Genomic DNA, 24756 nt, shown 5'->3' with positions numbered 1-24756 from the left:
GGGCTAACCCGTGCTTTAATTTTTGAGGTTCCATTTAGAGCCTTCATTTGGCTGGTCTTCTGCCAGTTGTTTTTTTTTAAATACTTGAACATTTTAGCCTTGCACATGCTTTGCATCTACAAAACTGCTTATAAAGTGTGCTCTTTAGGGACACAAGAATATTCGTTTTTACTCTCAGCAATAACTCAGTCCAGATAATACAGTTCTGTGTTTTATTGCGGAACATGAATGAACTATATGAATGTACACATACCAGAGCCAAAAAACCATAATCCAAATATTTGTAATCCCTCATTATTTGGGTATCACTTTACTCTTGTTCACGACATTTGCATCCTCACAACATGGGCATCAGGTGAAGCTTTGGCAGCTAACTGTACTGCTTGGTGCCTTAGCATTATGCTTTCAAAACATCACACATGTACCCTGTGTTAGTTATCCATTGCTGTGTAATAACTTACTACAGAAAGTTAGGAGTCTAAAACAATGCACATATATTACTTGAGTTTCTTAGGTCAGGAATCCGGGTATGGCTAAGCTGAGTCCTCTGTTTCAGGGTCTCTTATAGGCTGCAATCCATGAGTCAGCTGGGATGGAGTCATCTCAAGGCTTAACAAGGGCAAAAATCCCCTGAGAAGTTCACATGGTTTTTGGCAGGAATCAGTTCTTTGCGAGCTGTTGGACTGAGAGCCTCAGTTTCTCACAGGTGGTGCCAGAGGAGACCCTTAGTTCTTTCAGATGGACCTTTGCAAAGTGCCAGCTTGCTTTATGAAACCGTGAAACCTGAGAAGGCAATACAGAGAGCCAACTATCATGATGGAAGTCAGTCTTCTGTAATCTAATCATAAAGTGACATCCCAGCACTTTTACCATTTCCTATTGGCTAGAATCTAGGTGCTAGGTCCAGCCCACACTCAAGGAAAGGGGATTATACAAGAGCTGGAATGCAGGGAAGCTAAGCTATGGAGGGAAGAACTGACCAAAAGTTCGTATACAACCGGAAATCATGCTCTTCGTGATGAGTGGTGCCCTGATCAATCTTCCTGAAGCATATCACTGAGGGTATCACTACACTGCCTCATGAAAACATCGAAGACTTTCTTGCCTACAGTTATTTAAAATAAGACCCCAGTCTTCAGTTCCAACTTTTCTGGTTTTCGTTTTTTTGTTTGTTTGTTTACCACTCCTCATGAATTCTATGCTCTAGCCAATGCTGTTAGCTTAATTCTTAAGGTGCTTGCTCTGCATGTTTGTTCATGTTGCTTCCCCTGCCTGAAATAACATGTCCTTCTCTTGCCAGAAAGTAAGGGTTTCAGCCTGGAAAAGAGAAGGGGCAGTGGAAGGCACATTATTTTTCACTTCAAATATTTAAAGACATAGCACTAAACAAGCCAATGTGTAGAAGACTAAGAGCGAAGGATTTCAGGAATAATGGAGAATTCCTGACAGCCAACAAGCCTGCCCAACAGTGAAATGAACGGACTCAAAAACAGTGAGTTTTCCACTTTTTATGGGTTCATATAAAGAGTAAAACCTGTCCATTATGGAGATAAAGGGATTTTAGTGTTCAGTGGGAGTTAAAGTGAAAAGATATCTAAGGCATCTTCCAACTCAAGATTCCATGAATCCATGAATTTATCTTAAAAAATAAGAAGTCAAATTATTCTCTTTGGCATAACAAAGATGAGGGAAATGGGCAGCTGGGTGGCTCAGTCGGTTAAACATCTGCCTTCAGCTCAGGTAATGATCTCAGGGTCCTGGGGTCAAGCGCCCCCTTGGGCTCTCTGCTCAGCAGGGAGTCTGCTTCTCCCTCTCCCTCTGTGACTTCTCTCACTTTTGCTCTCTCTCAAGTAAATAAATGCAATCTTCAAAAAACAAGCAAACAGACAAAGATGAGAGGAAAAATGATTTCCATGATAAAATTTCAAAATAAATCATACTTGCTATTTAATTTGAAGCCCTGGGTATTGAACAAAATCAGGAAATTCCATTTTTCAGTGGTTTCCCTATTTATAATTCATAATTGTCATAACAAATTATGGAATTACCTAACATTTCAAGTTTTAAAATAAATATGTTTGTAATCTATGTGCACAAATGAAAGGTTGTATTTGTAAAGAGAAAAGATAGTGCTATTTGAAAACACTTTCCCATCAAATATTTCCTAAGAGTTTCCACAAAAGGAACCTAGTCTGTATTTATACATAATCTTTGGTTATTATTCATTTTAGGTTTATGGATGAGGCTGACCTTCAGAAAAATATTTATTTTGCTTTAGAAAAATTCACAGGTGCATTAGCTGCCCAAACTCTTGTTGCTATTTTTCTGGATAAGTTGGAGCAAGTGGGCTATGAATGATGCTTTGCATTATCACATGAGTAAAGAGACTTCTAGAAACATGCCTTTCAGTGTTTCCAGAGAGACAGAGGGAGGCAGAGATTAAGGGAACCAGTGTTGTCCATTCCATATTAGAGCTCCCGATTAGCAGTCCCTCCTGGTGGTGTGTCGTAGAAAAGGGCTGATCTGTAGGTGGACACTGGAATACTTTTTTAACAAGGAGAAATTGTGGCAATTGCTTGTCTTTTGCTTTATCTAACTATAAGACGACTGAAGGCAGATACCCTGTGTATCTGTTTTAATGGCATGGTTCTGTTACCAATCACACTCACACAGACAAACATTTTAAAAAATCAATAATTGAGGGAAAGAACACCATGACTGTGATACATGAGACTCAAACAAGATGCCAGTGTTTTTGTTGGGCCTCAGAACTTAAGGTTCTGCTGAATTGTGTGTGTTACCACAATCTACTCAAGAATTGTAAATCACAGAAAGAGGACTTGAGTGAGACTTGAACACCAGTATACACCAACTCGCTCATGAGGAGAAGTAGAGTTAGGTGAAGGCCCATCTAGCCAGGCTGTTTCTGGTACACGATTTTATTCAAGGGATATAAACCGGACATAATAAATGTGACTACTTTGTAAGTTTGGTGTTATTATGGCCATAAGATGAAACATGGTGCTGTAGAGGAGAATGGAGTTTCCTTTAAGGAAAATGGAGACTTCCATCCTAGGAAAAAGTTAGCTCTGGGACCTAGGGAAGTGAATTTAAGATTAGGGGAAGAAAGTTTGTTCTGCTTTTAGTGGAGCCAAGAGTAGGTTAGATTTGAGATGTGGTAAGACATGAATTGCCCTGGCCACAAAGAAAAGGGTTAAAAGGAGGAGAGGAAGCAGCCAATAAAGGAGATTTATGATGCGTCCAGACCTGCGCAGTTGTTGAAAGTATTCAGGTGTGTGTGTGTGTGTGTGTTTGTGTATGTGTGTTAACATACACATTTTACTTCCCCAAATAATTGGTAAAATTTCATTACAATTTGCTGTGTGGACTCTGCCTTCTGTTTGGGAAGAAATTAACGCTTTCCTCAGTGTTCCAGTCAGAGGAGCAGGGGCCATACCAAGAGTGGTGCCCTGAACTATGTCAGCAGAAATGGCCCAGTGGACACACGGTGTGGAAGGCCAGAGAAAAACGTCCCTAGCAAATGGCTTGAATATATTCTGGAGACATTTAGAGAGTGGCCATTTGGTAACCAGTTACCTCATCTGTAAAATGGGGCAATAATATTTGTCCCTGCTTCCCTTCAGGGAAGTTATGAAATGTAAAATAATTAATGACTGTAATGTGTTTGAACACCTTGGAAGAAACATGATACATAAGCATATGATATCATGATTACCTCCATAATAAAAAAGGAAAGAAAATATTAAAATAACAATAATATGTACATTTTCACCACCTGCAGTTGTATATGAAATATATAACTCTTTTTATTGTTTTCTGTCTAATCCACTGCACCTGCATTAAAAATGTACCCTGATGGCCTAATTTTAAAAAACACATAAAATTTAGACAGGTACTTATTCTTTTATTCACCCCATTGTGCCTAGGTCTCACAGAACATATTTTAAATAATATACTACCACAAAGAGACCACTTCAATACAAATCTCAGTAGTGTGGGTTAGTAAAAATTACTTTTAAAGGCAAACATCTGGCACCTCATAAATATATATCACCTTTCATCAGGAGTTTTTCAAACTCTCCCCGTATATATTACACTTATAAGCATTATTAATTCAGCATATTGTACGTGGGTTTTAAAAGAGTCCCAAAGCAGAATTACATATGTAAAATATGTAGTGCAGTATGTAACCCCACGCAGATCATAAAGAACAAGACATTAACCACAATGCTCAGTCCGTTTGATTTAATGTGCTCTGTTAGCGAACGCGGGCGGTTTTTAAAGCACAGATACAAGAAAATACTAGTTAAGCAAAAAGGCCGCTATTTATTCTGACTAATTTTTTTCCCTCTCTTGTGACATTTAGCAAATTATTCTAGGCTTACATTAAGCTTGTGTCAAAAATATGTCTAAAATATTTTACTCTGGTTTATTTCTACCTCTGAAAGAAATTTTAAGAGATGACTTGCCCTTACAAAGGCTGAATCTGTACCACCTAACTGGTACTTCTTTTCCAGAGGATACTGGAAAAAAAAAAAAAAAAAAAAAAGGATGTTCTGTAATGCCCTTTGGCAATTTTTCCTGTCATGAATGATCTGACCGTGAAGTTATTTGTTGTGGTTCTGTTTTTATTTTTTCTACACAAGTAAATGCCAATTCTTCTTGCTGTGTCTTTAATAATGTTGAAGAAAATAGAATCAGTTTTATTGTTATATTGGTATAATGGTGCATAGATTTATTTCATAAATCTTACTATTTTGCCAGACTTAGAAACACTGACTCCTTTAGCTGTTCTTGACGAGTTAAAGTTAAATGCATTTCCTTCAATTTTCATTTCTCTCTATTCCTTTAAGAAATGAATACCACAAAATAGGCACATATAAAGGTAAAAGTTGTGAAGGTTTATGGCCTGATCGGACATACACTACATAGGCTCTTTACCTCATTCATCTCTTATGCTTGGGATTTTGTTTAAAATTATAATTATTCCTTTATTTTACAGATGTATATGTTTTAAGTTCCTATTGACTTCTGGGAACTGTCAGGCAGTAGAGATAAAACAAGGAAAAGAGACAGCGTTTCTAAGCATGAGGAACTTTCAAAATAAAAGAAAGAGAGAAAAGAATAAGTAACAAGTAACTAAATAACTTAAAATTGTTTAAGTGTTCTGAGGGAAAAATATAGATGGTTATGCCCAAAAACTAAAAGAAAGGACCTTCTTTGGATAGGATGGCCAGAGACACCCTCCGTAAGTACCTCATGCTAAGTATACCATGTGGGTTTCCTGATTATATAATGAATAGAACACATGTATCTAACTTCTTTCTCAAGTCGTATTAAAACTACTATCTAAATATTCAGTATATACAGAGAAAATTCTGTACTAGTATCACAAAACATGGAAGAATAATAGTTGCATACCAGAAACTTCAAGAAAATTCTCTGTATAAGGAGACTCTGTACAGACGATGGCTTGTTCGGAAAACAAGTGAAGAGATCTCAAAGGAACTCACTAGCAGCAACAGGTGGAAGACCAAATTGGACATTAGGACATTAAGACAGCAATATGTGACCCCATCAGAGTCTCAGTAGGTGCCAATTACTGTTTGCCTTGGGGGTCTGGATTCCACGGCAATGGCTCACAGAGTATCCTTGGAACTGCCCCTGCTAAACAACGGCTGCCATGATAAATGTAAAAAAGGTGGTCAGAAGCTCCCTATTGCAAAGCCTACAGCATTGCCTCTCTACAAACATCTGATAAAGGAGCTCTAAACTGGTAAAGTAAAATTACGATATATGGGAACTTTATCTTTCTCCCTTCATTTGAGCTTAAAAAACTCAGTGTCACAACCTTTGACAGGTATCATTTCACAGCAGAGCAGAATGATCCTGGAGAGGTCTCTGTAAGGATAAACTAGGGTAGAAAAATCATGGGTATGTAAAATTATACAGATGTTCAAAAGAGAGTAACTCAGAAGTATAGTCAGAAGAGTGAAACCCTGAATATTTTAAAAAATATTTAATCGATATATATATATATATATATATATATATATAGAGAGAGAGAGAGAGAGAGAGAGAGGCATCAAGGCAATAGTCAAGGCAGCAATGTGGCAGACAACCAAAGAGAAAATATAAAACAGAAGAACCTACATAAAGAACAGTATAACCACCAAATTAGAAACCTCAATAAGGCAGACAGTAGCAGATTGAAAGGGCGGAAAGTAATCAGTAAAAATTTTTACTCTGAGCCACACAATCTTCTAGGCACTGTGGATACAGCAACGAAGAGAACAAAGTCTCTGTTTTCATAAAGCTTATAATCCGCTCGGAAGAAACAGCCGGACACAAAATGAATAATTAAACATCTGCTATATTAGAAGATGATAAGTGTGATCAAAATCTATAAAAAAGGGAAAGGAATAATGATCAAGGTTGGCAGTGAAGTTGCAGTTTATAATTGAGAGGTCAAAGGCGGCCTTACTGAGAAGGTGATGCTAGAGGGACTTGAAATTATAAAAGAAGACAGCATGTAACTGCTAAGGCCCAGTTGTAAAAGATATTACAGCTTGTCTTGATTTGTTATTTTTATTAGTGTCAGGGTAGAGTTTAGTGCTGATCAATTGCATATACTACCCAGGGCTCATTACATCAAGTGCCCCCCTTAATGCCCATCACCCAGTTACCCTATCCCCCCACCAACCTCCCTTCCAGCAACCCTCAGTTTGTTCCTTATACTTAAGAGTCTCTTATGGTTTGCCTCTCTCTGTTTTTATCTTTTTGTATTTTTCCTTCCCTTCCCATATGTGCATCTGCTTTGTTTCTTAAATTCTACATATGAATGAAATCATATGGTATTTGTCTTTCTCTAACTGACTTATCTCACTTAGCATAATACACTCTAGTTCCATCTACATCGTTGCAAATGGCAAGATTTCATTCTTTTTGATGGCCGAGTAATATTCCATCACATATATACCACATATTCTTTATCCATTCATCTGTCGACAGACATCTGGGCTCTTTCCATAGTTTGGCTATTGTGGACATTGCTGCTATAAACATTGGGGTGCATGTGCTCCTTTGAATCACTATGTTTGTATCCTTTGGATAAATACCTAGTAGTGCAATTGCTGGGCAGTAGGGTAGCTCTATTTTTAACTTTTTGAAGAATCTTCATTCTGTTTTCCAGAGTGGCTGCACCAGTTTGCATTCCCACCAACAGTGTAAGAGGGTTCCCCTTTCTCCGCATCCTCACCAACATCTGTTGTTTCCTGAGTTGTTAATTTTAGCCATTCTGACCTATGTGAGGTAGTATCTCATTGTGGTTTTGATTTGTATTTCCCTGACAATTTTTTAGGCCACTGTCTAGGGATAGCCATCTGTCATGTCAAGAGGACACTCAGCCAGCCTATGGAGAGGTTATCATGGAGATGAAATGAGGTTTCTTGACAATAGCCAATACCAACTTTACATACATGTGAGTAGCCACTTTGGAAGTGAATCTATCTCTCAGGCCCAATAAAGACAAGGGATAACTGCAGTCCTAGCCAACACCTGACTGAATCCCATGAGAGACAAAAGTTCTTAGCCAAGATGCCCCAGAATTTTGGACACAAAGTCTATGGGAGATAATAAATATTTAAAGTTTAAACTACTATGTTTGGGGATAATCAGTTATGCAGCAGATAATCAATGTGTCTGCAGATATCCAGAGAAAGTGCATTGCCATCGGAAAGAACAGCACGTGCAAAGCTCTAAGGTAAGATATGTTTCAGAAGAGTGAGGAGGCCAGTGGGGTTGCAGCTGAGGGAGCAAGGAAAAGAATGTAAGAATTAGAGTTAAGTGAGGAAACAGAAGCCAGACAAGATAAGACTGAATCAACCCCAGCAACTGCACTACTAGGTATTTATCAAAAGGATACAAACATAGTGATTTGAAGGGGCACATACACCTCAATGTTTATAGCAGCAATGTCCACAATAGCCAAACTAGGGAAAGAGCTCAGATGTCCATCGACAGATGAATGGATAAAGAAGATGTGAGATATATACAGATAGATAGATTATAGATATAGATATAGATAGTGGAATGTTAGTCATCAAAAAGAATGAAAACGTGCCATTTGCAATGATGTGGATGGAATTAGAGTGTATTATGCCAAGCGAAGTAAGTCAGAGAAAGATAATTATCATATGATTGACTCATATGTGGAATTTAAAACAAAACAGATGAACACAGGGGGAGGGAAGGAAAAATAAAATAAGACGAAGGCAGGGAGGGAAACAAACCATAAGAGACTCTTAACTATAGGAAACAAACTGAGGGTTGCTGGAGGGGAGGTTGGTGAGGGGATGGGGTAACCAGGTGATGGGAATTAAGGAGGGTACTTGATATAATGAGCCCGGGGTGTTATATGCAACTGATCAATCATGAAACTCTACTTCTGAAACTAATAATACACTATATATTAATGAATTGATTTTAAATAAAAAAATAAAATAAAAGATAAGAAAATCTAGCAAAAAATAAAATAAAATAAATAAAAGTAAAAATAAAAATAAATTCTAAAAAACTTAAAAAAAAAGAAAGGATTTTGTATATTGAGAAAGATGGAGAGCAGATAGAAATTTTAAACTCAGAAGCAACATAATCTGACTTAACCTTTACAGCATTCACTCTAGCTAAGGTTCAGAATACACTGGGGGCAGGGAACAAGCTTGGAAGTAAAGAGACTAGTTAGGAGACTGCTGCAATAATCCAGGCATACTTGATAGAGACTTGTTCACTAATCCCAGTGAAAGTGGTAGAAAGTGGATAGATTCCAGATATCACATGGAAGACAGAAGTCAAGAATTAGATGTTGGTGAACAAAAAAGATGAATCAAGGATGATGCCAACATTTTAGCCTTAACAGGTAGTGTAAGAGATAAATCTGATAGGATTAAAAACTAAATAGCTATCATATTTCATGAGAAAACTACAAGGTGGTATGGAAAAAATATGTAGATTCAGAAGAGATCAAATCGTGCTTCCGCAAATGAACATTTTAGTTTGAAATTAAAAATCTCTCCAGAAAAAAAGCAGAAAGGGATGAAAAGAGAGAATTAATGGGTAGGAAAAAAAATGAACACAGAAAAATTATCCAGAATAGCACAAAGAACTAGATAGATAATCTCTCAGAGATAGTATGAGAGATAAGTTATGAGAAAAGGAGGATAGAGTAAAAATGTTCAACTTGAATACAAGGCTGATAGTTTCAAAATACCTAGAAAAGTACTTTAAACATAGTAGCTTTCACTAAATATTGACGTTTTTTATGGAATTAATAATAGTCCTAGAAGAAAAGTGTCAAGAGGATGAGAGAGAAGATTCCAGTCCAATGATTCCACTTGAGGGATTCAAGCACCTGAGGGGAGCACAGAAATACAAAAAGACGGATTGAGGAGTATAGGAAACATAAATCCACACTACCTTCATTATTCTTCCCCCAAGCCTGGGCAGCCCAGGGCAGACAAGGACACTCTCCCTGTGAGAGAAGAGAGTGAAATGAGCACTTGACTTCACCATGGACCCCAGAGCAGGCCTGCCCACACCAGATAGACTCCTGTGGCCATAGACAGCCCCCTACAGACTCCCACAAACTCAGGCCACTGACATACACTGGTGCCTGCCAGCTCCCGTACCCTTGAGTGGCTCCTGTGCCCCCAACACATGTGGCATGAGGCTCCTGTCAGGCTTCCTCAAACCTAGAGTCCCAGCTACCCCCATCCTGCCAGCCCCTGCAGCCCTGGGCAGTTCCCAGGGTTCCAGGAGGCTCCTATGACACCAGGGAGTTAATTGTAAAAGAAATGTTTATGAAAAATACATAAAACTTCACTAAGGAACAAAAAAAATTTTTAAAGATAAATAAAGGGAGAAAAACATACCAGACTTTTGGATGAAAATATAGGATGTTATAAAGGTATCCATTTTCCAAAAATTATTTGTAAATATAATGAAATTCTAACCAATACCCCAAAAGGATATATTTCAAATTTGACAAAAAGTAATTCTACGCTACATCTGGAAAAAAGATGGTGCTGTCCTTATAACTTGTCCCCTTAGAGAAGGCCATGCTTGAGGGAAGCATTGTAATATATTTTACACCTCTCTGAAGAAGATACCACATATAAAGGTGGACAGAAAATTTAGTATGTGACTGCTGTGAGTTAACTTCATATCTTGATAGATGCCTTATTCCACACTAATTTCTTACAATGCTCCTAAGAAGGAAATCCATGTTTCAAAATTGTATGTCCATCAAACAGATTTTGGTACTTAGATTTACAAATAAAGAATTGACCAAGCTTCAATTTCTAACTTATTCTTTCATAAGTGGGAAGTAAAGTAAACACTGATATTTATTGAGCACCTTTAATTTTCTAGGAATTTTGCATGCATTTTCTCACTCAATCTTTATACAAACACCATGAGATAGATATGCCAATATTTCCATGAGAAAATTAAAGCTCATGGAAATTAAATACCAGTTGTTCAACTACTTATTGATAAACTCAGTCAATCCTAGGACTTTGGAGCTCTAAATTCAGGTCCCTTTATTTTGCTGTTATTTTCTTATGGCTTTATTGCTTTTTTAAAAAATCTCTTTAGGGGCGCCTGGGTGGCACAGAGGTTAAGCGTCTGCCTTCGGCTCAGGGCGTGATCCCGGCATTATGGGATCGAGCCCCACAACAGGCTCCTCCGCTATGAGCCTGCTTCTTCCTCTCCCACTCCCCCTGCTTGTTCCCTCTCTCACTGGCTGTCTCTATCTCTGTCAAATAAATAAATAAATTCTTAAAAAAAAATAAAAAAATCTCTTTAATCATTTTTAATATTCTTCCTTTAAATGTTATTATGTCTAGTTTGGTCATTCTTCTCCATCGTATCTGAAAATTCACATTAGTAATTTGCTATGCATTTATGAGTTTTGTTTGTTCAAATTTTATTTATCTGTTTTATTTATTATTTTCTAGTGAAGGCCCTAAAGTTGTTGAGGAAATGTCACTTCAAAGATGTTTTGGCTTGTTTATTCTGGGCGTTTCAAGGACTTCAATGATCTTGGGCCAATTTTTATGTTGAATATTTGCTATGTAGTTCTCAGCTATGCAAGATATGTACATTATCACTCTCTTTCTACATGTAAGGTAGGCTTGGGATTTTGACTTGTCTTCAGTGACATTTTCCCTCAAGAGATAGAGACAAGAAATTCCATTAATGCTTTTCAGAAGAGAGGCTGGAGAGAAGAGAGCTGTGTGTTCTACGGGCCCTTTCCTTGTGCAGCCCTGAGGTCATTGTATGCATTCTTGCATGTCTCATAAACTTTAGAACCCACTTCTCCAGCTCCTCCAAGACATTCTAGAACCCCAGTCCCTCAGCCATCTGGGTATTGACCTCGACCTACTACTTTTGCACTGATTTTGTAATTGATTTCAAGCACATGTGGATTCACTTTTAATTCTTTTTAGGTCAGATATTTGACTTTTTTAAACTAGTAGTTTCATATGTTTTTAAAGGAACATTTCCTCATTGCTCCCCCTTCACATAAGCTGTCTTGGAAACCATGCTCTATCTTCCCTCATTTTATAGCCCTATGGACTGAGAACTGTTTTCTCTCTACCGTTGCCTGATTTTTGTTGGTTTTTCATTTTCTTCTAATCCCATGTATTTTCTAGTCCCTAACTCTTCCTTATTTCTTGATTTCTTCTCCCTTCTTCCCTTTTCCTAAGGTGCCTCTTCCTCTTTATTTATCCACAACATCAGCCAGCCCCTTTCTCCATCATTTTTTTCTACTTTTCATGTAGCTTACTATTTATTAGCTATAAATTTTGTTTGGTTGTCTCTTGTTATACAGGGATATAAGTCACAACTGTAATATTATGCTATATTTTGTGTGCTTCATTGGTTAGCTCGGAACACTATAAGAAATTACAACCAAAATGGGACTTTAGGGATCAAATTATGATGAAAAATTAATTAAGTTAATTAACTGCAACTTGGAGTTTGAATGTACAGAACTCTTTCAGGTAATTAGCACTCCTATAGGCGAGGGACTCTATTATTTAGGATGTAACAAAGTGTGAAGTTTAAACTGAAATCAGGTAATTTATGGAAAAACTCTATCTCAACTATAAGTTCTAAATAAATATCAGGCATTTAATTTTTAAAGGTAAGATCTGTTAAACATGTCAAGACAGCTTTCAAATGAAGATATTCTGTAAATGTGATTAATTCTCATTCTAATTTAGAAAGATAGGTAAAAATCACAGCAAACATTTCTTTGATTGATGTAAGGATGTAGTTTATCATTTGGGGGTCACCTTTGAACAGGATCTCAGTTTGTATAGTAGAAATAATATTAGCTCACACTTACTGGGTACCTACTATGTGCTGGGGATATATTTAATCATTCATCTCCTTCTAAAATGACACTAAGAAAGAGCTTATATCATTATTTCATCTTACATATGAGAAACTAAGGTACAAACAGCTTAAGTAACTTGTTCAAGGTACATAGATGTTGAGTTTTGGGGTTGGGATTTAAAATTAGGCAAGTTGGCTCCATTCTGGCCTTTTAAGAATCACCACACCGTGGGGCTCCTGGGTGGCTCAGTCGTTAAGCGTCTGCCTTCGGCTCAGGGCGTGATCTCGGCGTTCTGGGATCGAGCCCCATATCAGGCTCCTCCGCTGGAAGCCTGCTTCTTCCTCTCCCACTCCCCCTGCTTGTGTTCCCTCTCTCTCTGGATGTCTCTATCTCTGTCAAATAAATAAATAAAATCTTTAAAAAAAAAAGAATCACTACACCTTAAGAACTATACTCAAAATTTAAAGCAACAACATTATAAGAACTATGGAGTCTTTGGATAATTAATATGAATTGAAACCTATCCATGTACTTTTTCACCTAAGTACTTATTAATGTTTTAATTATTTCATAAATGTCTATACATGAAGAACTAACACTTGGAGTTTTTTCAAAGCTGAAAAGGAATTCCTTAATATGTTGCCATTATGGGTGGATGTTGTTGACACTTGAATTTAACTACTTTAGTAATACCATAAGAAGAGAAGCAGAGATCATTAAGGTCGTCTATAAAGAGAAATTAGAGGAAACATTCATCACAGAGCCGTTTTTACCTGGCTTTTGTCCAAGGATTCATAGTAGCCACTTGTGACTTTATTAAGATAAAGACAAATAGAAAAGAAAATAATCACAAATAAAGAAAATTATTTTTGACAATCTCTACTCTCAGGTACTAAACTAAAAATAAAAGATTTCAATTTTTCTTATGCAACATGTTGTAAAATTATTGCACGATTTCTTTTGATTACAAACAATATATACAAATTGTAGAAAATTTGGAAACACAGAAGAATAAAAAGAAAGGCAAAAAAGAAAAAGAAAGGAACAAAGGAAGGGAGGAAGGGAAAAAGACAAAAGAGGGATGAAAGGAAGGAAGGAGGGAGGGAAGGAAGAAAAGAAAGAAAAAAGAGAAAGAGAAAGTAATAAGGAAAAGAAAAGAAAAATTGCCTATTATTCAACCTCTCAGAAGTAATTGCTTTCAATATTCTACTGTACATTATTTCTAATATGTATTATATATCATTAAAATATTCACACACAATGCAACATACATACTCATTTGTAGTTCACTTCTTTTTCAGGTATCAGTGTATTATGAGTAAGACATGTCCTGTGTCTTTAATCAATTTTTTTCATTTTGTTTTGAAATTACTCCAGATTTAAACTCAATACGAAATATTCTGTATCTTTCACAAAACAATAAAAACTTTCAAAACTAATAAATTAACATTGTTTTAATACTAGTACTAACCTAGAGACCTCACTGAAATTTCATCAATTGTCCCATTAATGTCTTTTTTTTTCTGGTCCAGGATTCAATCAGGACCACATACTGCATTTAGATATCACGTTTCTTTAGACTGGAACAATTCCCCAGTTTTTATCTTTTATGATTTTTTAATCTTTTGAAGAGTACTGGCCGATTATCTTGTAGAATGTCCCTCAATTTCAGGTGTTCTGATGGTTCAGGTTATACATTTTTGGCAAGTATATCACAGAAGTAATGTAGTGTCCCTCCTAGTGCATCATATCAGGAAGCTCAAGTTATTGATATGTCCCATTACTGGTGACATTAACTTTGTTCACTGAGATGGAATCTGGTAGGTCATTCTCCTATAAAGCTACCATTTCTTCTCCATGTATTTCATAAGTATCTTATGAGAAGATATTTAAGATTTATGTAAATTTATTTCCTTCATAGTTTCACCTACTAATTTTAGCATTCTTTGATAATTCTTGCCTAAACAGTTATAATTTCAGTGTTTACCAAACTGCAATTTTTTCCATCATTCCTCTACAATTATTAATTTGAATTTTACTATAAGGAAGGACTGTCACTTCTTATTTATTTATTTTATTCGTGTGTGTGTGTGTGTGTGGACTCATGTATATTTTTCTTTTATGTTTTACAATCCATTACTACTGTTGTTTATTTTCTTGCTCAAATTGTACCAGATTGGCCATTGGAACATCTCCCAATAATTTTTTGAGCACTCCCTTAATTTCTAGCATTGAAAGATATTCCTGTCTTATTGTGGACTTTCCCTGCCCTCGAATCTGCTATTTCTCCAAGGGAATGGTTCTGTCTGTTGGAGAGTAGCGTTAAGAAACCAAGATACAGGCACTCAGCATGTTGATTGCTAGTTGGATTTTATTGTTTCCAGGCCCTTTTAGTAGACAAAACTAGGAAATATATGTATGTATATACACTAATATACACACATTTATTTTTTGTCTGTCTGTATGTATATATCTGTCTATATTAGAAATCATGAATTTATGTGGATTTAATTCCACTCCAACAGTTTCTAGCTTCCTGTCTTTCCTGATTTACAACTCCTTGCCTTCAAAATAAGAAACCTGGCACTTATTACCCACAATATCCACTTATTTGCTCAATCAAGAATATACATAGTTTCCCAATTACTAACCCACTCTCCTACTGAAATATGATAGTTATTATATATGAAAGTTATTTTTGACTATGTTCTTATTTTTTAAAAGATTTTATTTATTTATTTGAGGGAGAGGGAGAGCAAGAGTGAGAGAGAGAGAGAATGAGCAGGGGGGAGGGGCAGAGGTAGAGGGAGAAGCAGACTCCCCTCTGAGCAGGGAGCCCAATGCCAAACTCCATCCCAGGACCCTGAGATCATAACCTGAGCTGAAGGCAGACACTCAACCGACTGAGCCAACCAGGCAACCCTATGTTATTCATTTGTAGTAATATTAAGTTCATTTATACTTTAGGCTCCCTCCCTAAATCCTAGTATTAATTAATTAGTTAATTAACTCAGAAGGACCCATACGTGGCTTAAAGCTCTGCTGCTGTTGTCCTGAAATTACTAACTTTTGAACCATGGGCCCCTCATTTTTATTTTGCACTTGGCCATCCAAACTACATAACAGGTCCTGTTTCCTAATGGAGGAATCAATATACTCATATAGTAGCTTCCATGTCCACCTGCTTCATCACTTCAGTATAACTGATGACCTCCATCATCCCTTACTTCTTCTTCACTTCTCCTTTTCCAAGGAGAGTTTATTATTGAATTATTAATTCTGTGGTCTCCAATTTCTTAAGAAATACTCATTTTACTTGTTTACTCTTCAACTTCCTCAAACATGGTCATATATCTGCAACTCAAATGAGGAACCCCATTGTGACTTATTAACTCGTCAAGCTAAAATTATATTTATTTTACGTCAAAAATCTCAAAAATGCTTTTATTTTCTCTCTACTCACATTCCTCCTTAAATTTTTACAAAAAAGCTTTTTCTTTGAAACTTCATTTTCAAAGTTGCACGGTGATCTACTAATTGCCTAAATCAGTACACTTTCCCTAGTTTTTCACATTTCCTTAACAATGTCTCCATTAATAATCACTTTTTCCTACTTGAAGTTTTCTCCTCAACTATCTTTCATGATATAGAACATCCCTTTCCCCCTCTTCTCTGGTGCTTTTTCTTTCCTTCAGTCTGCCTTCTGTGGATCTAAATATGGCACGTGCCTTAAGGCTCAATCTCCAATCAAAAGAAAAAGAGGGGTAGGGGAATTTAAAGGCAGGATGCAGACGTACAATTCAGAACCAAAAAGAGTGCTGGAGAAGGGTAGAAAACTGAGAAATTCTCAGAACTGAACTACAGAAATCTGGAAACCTTTCCCCAGGGTTTTATTATTAAAGTGTTTCAGTCTGTTGATACCTAACATTCTGGGAGCTTTCAAATTCCCAAAAAAGAGGATCTGATTGAGGCATCTTCTGCCTTGAGTCAATCATCTTTGGCCCTGTACAAAACTAGGAATAGAGTCATGGTCAGAGGCTGGAAAAGACCCCAGCTGGAATTTACTGAAGATATTCACTGTACGTGTCTTCTACACTCCCCCACTGAAGAAAATATTTCTGGATTTTTTTTCCCATTTCCCATCCCCACCATATCCCACGTGTGATAAAGTTTAAAGCAGACAATAAAAACCTAGCCAATAAGTACCCAGGAAAGAGTGGCTGAATGAGGATACTCTAAAAAAATATATCTCAGTTGAAAGATGAGTCACAGGGAAGAAAATAAACAATGGTTTTCAAATATGTTAAATATATCATAATTAGAAATAGTCAACTAATTTCATAGCCTCAGGGAACAGAAATGAATATCACAATGTAAAATATGGTGATCATATTTCTGAAGTTCAAAGTAAGGAGGAACATTTTTAAATTACAAAGTTTTTCATTAACACTATTATGAGAATTTGAGCACTCAATACATGTTATGAGAAAATTCAAAGTTTCCCCTCACTGGTAATGTTCAAATTGAAAATCAGTCATCATCTATAAGGATTATTCTGGAGAAATATCCTGGTACTATTTGCAAATCCATAGTAGCCATTGTCCAAGAATATAAGTATCTAATATTGGCATTGGAATGGATCTTATATAATCTAGTCTACTTACATCACTCTATAAATGAACAACTGAAACCCTGAGTTATGTGGCCACAAGGCTGGTTAGTGACAGAACGACCAGAAACACCATTTATGAGTGCTCCACAAACCTGGAACAGAGTACAATATCCACAGAGGAACATAATAGGTCACAAGCAGGAATACTGGTTAATCTTAGTTCTTAATGTCAAAAGTTATTCTGACAGGCTAAAGCTATAAAGTTTGCCAGAGCACTCTAGTCTTATGCTGGGGGAATAGCTAAGCTGGCAGTTTTTTCCACCCAGGATAATGAAAAATGTTTCCATAATTTTTTAAAATACAAAAATAATATAAAAAAAAAACAAAAAATGTAGAAACAGGGGGAAGAAAAATCTCTGATAGGGTCATTCACATACAATTATTTTGGTACTTTGACTTACGTAATTCCAATATTTATTACTGATGTATATGTTTTTACATGGCTTATATACACACACATTTCCCTGTATAAAATTTCACTTTATTTTTACTCTTCTCCTAGGTATTATCACACACTCTTAAACAGTTCTTTACTTTTCTTTTAACTGTTTTTTTTTAAGATTTTATTTATTTATTTGTCAGAGAGAGAGAGTGAAGAGCACAAGCAGAGGGAGGGGGAGAGGGAGAAGCAGGCTCCCCGCTGAGCAGGGAGCCCCTGATATGGGGCTTGATCCCAGAACCCTGGGATCATGACCTGAGCCAAAGGCAGAGCCTTAACCAACTAAGCCACCCAGGCGCCCTTTTAAAGGAGTTATTGAAGAACAATTTTGATAAAATTATATCTTAATAATGTGTTTTTTTAAAGGACATAATTGAATACAATAGCATTTTTTCTCATATTACAGTAATGTTCTGATATATCTAGGTCTTCAGGTTTAACTCGAAAAGATTCTCTAATCACCGGGACAGGAGGCTCTGTCTTTCCTCCACACTCATCCTCATCTGTGAATAACTTAAGGCAGAACAGATTTGTGACTATACTCCAACCTGTATCTTGGCCATGTATCACAAGTTCTCATCATAAGTAATGCTTCTCCTCTCTAGAGTGATACAGATGTTGCACGACTTTTTTCCCCTCAAATAAATACAGCAAATTAATGCAAAATATCCCATGTAAACATGCATTTGCACTTAGGCCCATGTAAGATTCTTGCGTTTTTCTATCTGGAGAAAGACATCTTTTTCTTTCAGAGTTAAGCGTGCATTTTTCTAGAATATTATCTTTTTAAAGTTAATTCCTTGTCATAATTGAGCAAGAAATGTTGGAGAATTGTTATTATGGTGAAAATGAGCATATGAATCATATGAAGGACTAAGAGAGTTCAGAATAGCAGAAAGCATGAGCATTTAGATTCATACTAGAGAAAGGGAGAACAAGACATAGAACAATATTTTTATTTTTAATAATATTTCTGAGCATATATGAATTCTAAAACCAACTAGAGACAGAAATATCCAACTCTACAGCCACTCTGGGAAACAGTGTGGAGGTCCCTCAAAAAGTTAAAAATTGAGCTACCCTGTGATCCAGCCATTGCACTACTGGGTATTTACCCCAAAGATACAGACGTAGTGAAGACAAGGGCCATATGCACCCCAATGTTCATAGCAGTATTGTCCACAATAGCTAAATCGTGGAAGGAACCGAGATGCCCTTCAACAGATGACTGGATTAAGAAGTTGTGGTCCATATATACAATGGAATATTACTCAGCTATCAGAAAGAATGAGTTCTCAACATTTGCTGCAACATGGACGGCACTGGAGGAGATAATGCTACATGAAATAAGTCAAACAGAGAAAGACAATTATCATATGATTTCTCTCATCTATGGAACATAAGAACTAGGAAGATCGGTAGGGGAAGAAAGGGATAAAGAAAGGGGGGGTAATCAGAAGGGGGAATGAAACATGAGAGACTATGGACTATGAGAAACAAACTGAGGACTTCAGAGGGGAGGGGGGTGGGGGAATGGGATAGACCGGTGATGGGTAGTAAGGAGGGCACGTATTGCATGGTGCACTGGGTGTTATACACAACTAATGAATCATCGAGCCTTACATCGGAAACCGGGGATGTACTGTATGGTGACTAACATAATATAATAATAATAATAATAAAAAAATCATTAAAAAAAATAATAACCACCTAGAAACAAAAAAAAAAGTTGTGGTCCATATATACAATGGAATATTACTCAGCTATCAGAAAGAATGAGTTCTCAACATTTGCTGCAACATGGACGGCACTGGAGGAGATAATGCTACATGAAATAAGTCAAACAGAGAAAGACAATTATCATATGATTTCTCTCATCTATGGAACATAAGAACTAGGAAGATCGGTAGGGGAAGAAAGGGATAAAGAAAGGGGGGTAATCAGAAGGGGGAATGAAGCATGAGAGACTATGGACTATGAGAAACAAACTGAGGGCTTCAGAGGGGAGGGGGGTGGGGGAATGGGATAGACTGGTGATGGGTAGTAAGGAGGGCACGTATTGCATGGTGCACTGGGTGTTATACGCAACCAATGAATCACCGAACTTTTACATCAGAAACCAGGGATGTACTGTATGGTGACTAACATAATATAATAAAAAAACATTAAAAAAATATCCAACTCTTCATCCTTTATTAAACATCAGCTATTAACTATGTGTGCAACAATGATCAAATCCTTTAGGAGTCTTAGTTTATTCATCTGTTATTAGTGGATTAAATGATGCAGTTTCAAAGATGCCTTCCTATTCTTCAAATCTAGTCTGTTATTCAATGCTTGCCGCCATCACCATCGCCATCACTGTCATAAATAAAAGTTAATGAGAATGCAAAAGATGATTAAACATGATCCTGCCGTCAATGGGCCTCCATCTACAGTAGTGAAATACAGTTACATCAGGATTATCAATAATGATAATATACAGGTTAAGTATTCTATGTTAACTTAAAATCCATCAGTGACCACTCATTCACCAACCTTTTTTGTAAGAACTTTAAAAAAAACATAGGTTTGGTGATTGGACCATAATATATTATTTATAATTTCTAATCTTTGTTTCCTTGGAGTGAGAGCTTAAAGACTTCTCTGAAGATCTATTTGTGCAAAATCCTAGATTTTTATCTTTTTCTAATCTGTTATCATGGACTTACTATTTAAACTTAAGGATGAACAAAAAACGTAAGGATGTTTTTCTTTAATGACTACATACTGAGCCTTTTCAAAGCATTTGACTTAGTATTCATAGATCCAACTCTTGGCACACTTATATTTTGTTATTTTTATAATATCCAATCATCTTACATAATTACAATTTTATTTAAACCATTATAAGCAGATTTGAAAACAAATTCATCTTACTCTTGTTAAGCATAGGAGTTTCTGGTGAAAACACAAGTGCACAGGTATAATGGGGCATGCTCTGTGACAGATATTCACTGCAGCGGATAGTGTCATTTACAGAGGGACAGCTGAGTGCCTGTTAATCCAGCAGTTGTGTTCAGTGGAGACTGGGTGAGAGAGCTTTACTGTTTTGGGGATAACACATATGCATACAAACAAGTGTGTAAAAATATGGTAGAAATTACTATAGAACAATGTAATAGATATATAAATACACACAATAACAATGTCTAATAAATGAAAGGACAGTGTATAGCAACTGATGAGTCCAGAAAGAATTTTTCAAGATAAAGAGTGCTAGGAGGTAACAGATTTTTTAAAAATATTTCCTTTCATTTGACAGTAGATAAAATTAGTGGAACACTCCTATCTCCTCTCTGTCTCTTTAATTCTCTTTGATCCAGGGGACTACACAGCCTTTTCTCATTGAAAAGCTTGAACTTAGCATTTCCCTTTTTGTCTTTTGGGAATGACCTGCTTGTCTGGAGTAGGCCTGCACTCCCAAGATTAGGTGCTGCCCCAGGGAGGAGCGGGATGTCACCCAGCCCGGAGCTGCCTGTGGTTTGGGATTTGGTATTGGAAAGCATGCATGCCTACAGATAGAAGCCACGTTCTTCAACACAGACTTCATCAGTAAGAAAGGTGATATTTTGGTTCTACCTGCTTTTTATCTATTTTTTCATTTGGTTTATAATTTGAGTGAAGAAGACAGTTCCAGTAGCAGCTGGCCTCTTCAAAGAATCCAGCAAGGGGCTCAAAGAAGGCTCCTTGAAGGATGTGGAACTTGAGACGGAGGCTGAGAGAAATGAAGTCTCTAGTACTCAATCTGTGTCATTGATCTTACCTTTGAATGGGCCTGTCATTCCCAACTCTTTGCCAATACCTCTTTTGACTCAACTGCCAGAATAATCTTTAAAACTGTGCCTGTGACTGAATATCTCAATTACTTTCTTAGCATAACATTCAAGGCTCCTTATGACCAGGGAGACCATTTATCCTGTTTTGTTCTGGAAAGTTCTGGTTTATATCCGTTGTTTTGGTGTCATTATTTATAGCACCTCCTCTTATTCTCAAAGTGTTCTTATTCCAGAAAGTTTTATTGTTGCCATATTTATGATCTACCTGACACCTAACCTTTCAGTCTCATCCTGCTACTCTCTCACCTGCACTTCTTGCTCTACCCAGTAAAATCCACTCAGCAAGTCCAAACAATGCCTGAGCTTCCCCTTCTGGCCCTTCGTCAAAGCTGCTCCTTTTCTATGGAACGCCTTTCCTCCCTCCCCATTTGGTAAAAGCCTATTTCTTCTTCATGGCCCAGATCCAGAGTACTCTTCTGTCATGCCTTCCATGACCTGTCTCGGCTCATGCGAATTCACACTTCATCTGTGTCTGTCACTGGAATGAATTATACTTTGAGGTTCTAATGCACCAGTATATTTTGAACCATGAATATGATTTAATTTTTGTTAAAACAGAATGTACCTAATGTTAAACAGTGTCTAAAGAGTGAACATTGAGATGAGAGTCTTTCATTATAGTTCAGAGCTGGATACAAGATGCTTTCTGGAAGAGTTAAGCACGGTATAGTGTTAAGCAGGTGACAGAGAACAAGCTCAGATTAAGCGTGACATGTGAGAACACTCCCTGGTGAGGATATAACAGCACTTGTTTAAATGGGCAGTAAACAGTCCAGCTCCAACAGTGGCCCGTGCTAAAGAACCATGGATCTTTTTATAGATACTGTGAGACATTGTTACACTGTGGGAGTGATTGCATTATAATTATTGCTAACCTGTTTAGTATTCTTTTGAGTCTTTTAATCACTTGATTCAAGTGTACTGTCAAAAATTCTAGTATTCACAACTGTGCTGTGATGACCGAGAGAGAGAGAGAGAGAGAAAGAGAGAGAGAGAGAAGGAAATTGTGCTACTGGTATAGTCACTAAGAGCAAAGGATTTCAAAGAAAAGATCTGGGGACATATTCTGTGGCACCCTAAGTATGACCTTAGATAAATTACTTAAACTTTCTAAGTTTCTTCATCATTAAAAGACAGACAAAAAGGAATGCCTGTGTGGCTCAGTAAGTTAAGTGTCTGCATTTGGCTCAGGTCATGATCCCAGGGTCCTGGGATTGAGTCCTGCATGGGACTCCTTACTCAGTGGGGAGCCTGCTTCTCCCTCTGCCTGAAGCTCCCCCTGCTTGTGCTCTCTCTCTCTGACAAATAAATAAATAAAATCTTAAAAAAAAAAAAAAAGAGGGACAAAAACACCTATCCTACAAGGGTTGTTATGTTGATTACATAAAATCATCCTTGTAAAGGGCATATAGAGTTAAGTACTCAGTAAGTGTTAGCCATCTCTGCCTAGAAAACATTAATGCACTCTAGTAAATTATGTAATAAGACCGTGGGAACCAGTCAACTGGTGCAACTTCATGTCTGTGAGGAAAAGTATGCAAAAGAAAAGTAAGATATTTGGAATATGTCTCCTTTATTTTTGTTTAAAAGATTTTGTTTATTTATTTGACAGAGACAGCGAGAGAGGGAACACAAGCAAGGGTAGTGGGAGAGGGAGAAGCAGGCTTCCCGCAGAGCAAGGAGCCTAATGCGGGGCTTGATCCCAGGACACTGGGATCATGACCTGAGCTGAAGGCAGACGTTTAACGGCTGAGCCACCCAGGTGCCCTGTGAATATGTCTCTTTTAAACAGCTTTGCAGCCAAGCTGATTCTGAGCCACCCACCCCAGTTTTTATAAACTGGCTCAAGTGGGTTGGCCACTGAGGGACTGACAGAGCGGGTAGGATCTCCTGTTAGTGTATTTCCTTGGGGATAGTTTTCAAACTTGAATACTTTCACATTATTTTTCTCTCTCCAACTCTTTCTCTCTCTGTGTCTCTCTCTTGCTCTCTGTCTTTTCTTCCTTTTCTTTTTCTTTTTTAAAGAAATTTAAGTGTTTACCTGGCAAGATTCTTTTTGCATCTACTTTCCCAACAAATGTTTCTATACCTGACTATAATAGGACAGAAAATAATTTCTTGTCTTCTCCCCTCACTCTATTTCTAAGCCAAGTATATAACGCGTTGAAGATTTTATTATGTTGTTGTTATTAATCAATGAAAAAAGAATAAAGAACCTTATTCTATTGCCTTCTCCCTCCTTATCATACTCTATGAAAAATAAAAATCAAGAATAATATCCTTCTATAAGGGCTAATAGTAGATTTAGGTACACAAACAGCAGAAATAATTCCCATCCACTTTTGAGAGGAATATAATTCTGAGAATATCTGAGCATTTTTTTCTCTGCTACAGTTGGGAGTCAGTGCATGGGAAGGTCTCCAGATAAAGTGCAGAAGAGAGAAGGGAGGTAAAGATGGGAAGAAGTCAGCTATACTTACGTGGAGCAGTAGTGGAAGGTTAATGGAAGACCAACTTCAAAAAGTTATTTCTTCTTCTATCCCATTGTTCTCACCCAGATCAATTGTAATCTTGCCTCACAAGTTGTTCTTTCATTTTCTTATGATAGTGATAATATTAGCAACTTCATAAAGTTGTGTGAGAATTAAACATGACAATAAAAGCAAAACACTAGAAATGATACATTGCACATGTAAGAATTCAATGGTGTTAGTCATTATTATTTTCATTATTTTAGCTTTTATTGTTGGCCCTACCCTGGAGTGACACTAAGGCAGAATAAAATACCAGACGGATTGTGTGATGTGTGAGAGATAGGAAGGAGAGAAGACGATATTTCCTGTACTGTGATAGGGGTTTGCAGATGAATGCAGAACACACACACACACACACACACACACACACACACACACACAAAAGCACTCTACTAAGAAGAAAGGGGAGGTCTCCTACCCATAAACAGAGGAATATATATGTTCAGTGTCTGATTCCAGCTTGGGAGTAAAAAATGCAAAGACTGTAAAGTGGTGAGAGGGTAAAAAGGGGGATTGTGCCGGAGTGGAAGTGGAATCAGTAGGTAGGAAAGTCAGATGGTGGATGGATGGTCATGGAGTATGACCCTAGAAATGGGTATAGATAATTAAGACAGTTCCAAGCCAAGCTCCTCAGATTGGCTAGGAGGACAGTATAAGAACAAAGGGCTCTTCTCTGACTAGATTGTTGTGGCAGAGCAGAAACATGAGTGCAAAGCAAAGACAGTGAATTTACCAGAAGAAATTCAGGTCATCTCAGGAGACACATTGGAATATTGAAAGAGATTATGAACAGAAAAATATTCAGAGTT

The sequence above is a fragment of the Ursus americanus genome, chromosome 11 (assembly GCF_024610735.1).
Source record: "Ursus americanus isolate L20-20 chromosome 11, mUrsAme1.1.p, whole genome shotgun sequence".
NCBI lineage: Eukaryota > Metazoa > Chordata > Mammalia > Carnivora > Ursidae > Ursus > Ursus americanus.
This window is presented reverse-complemented; position numbering follows the sequence as displayed.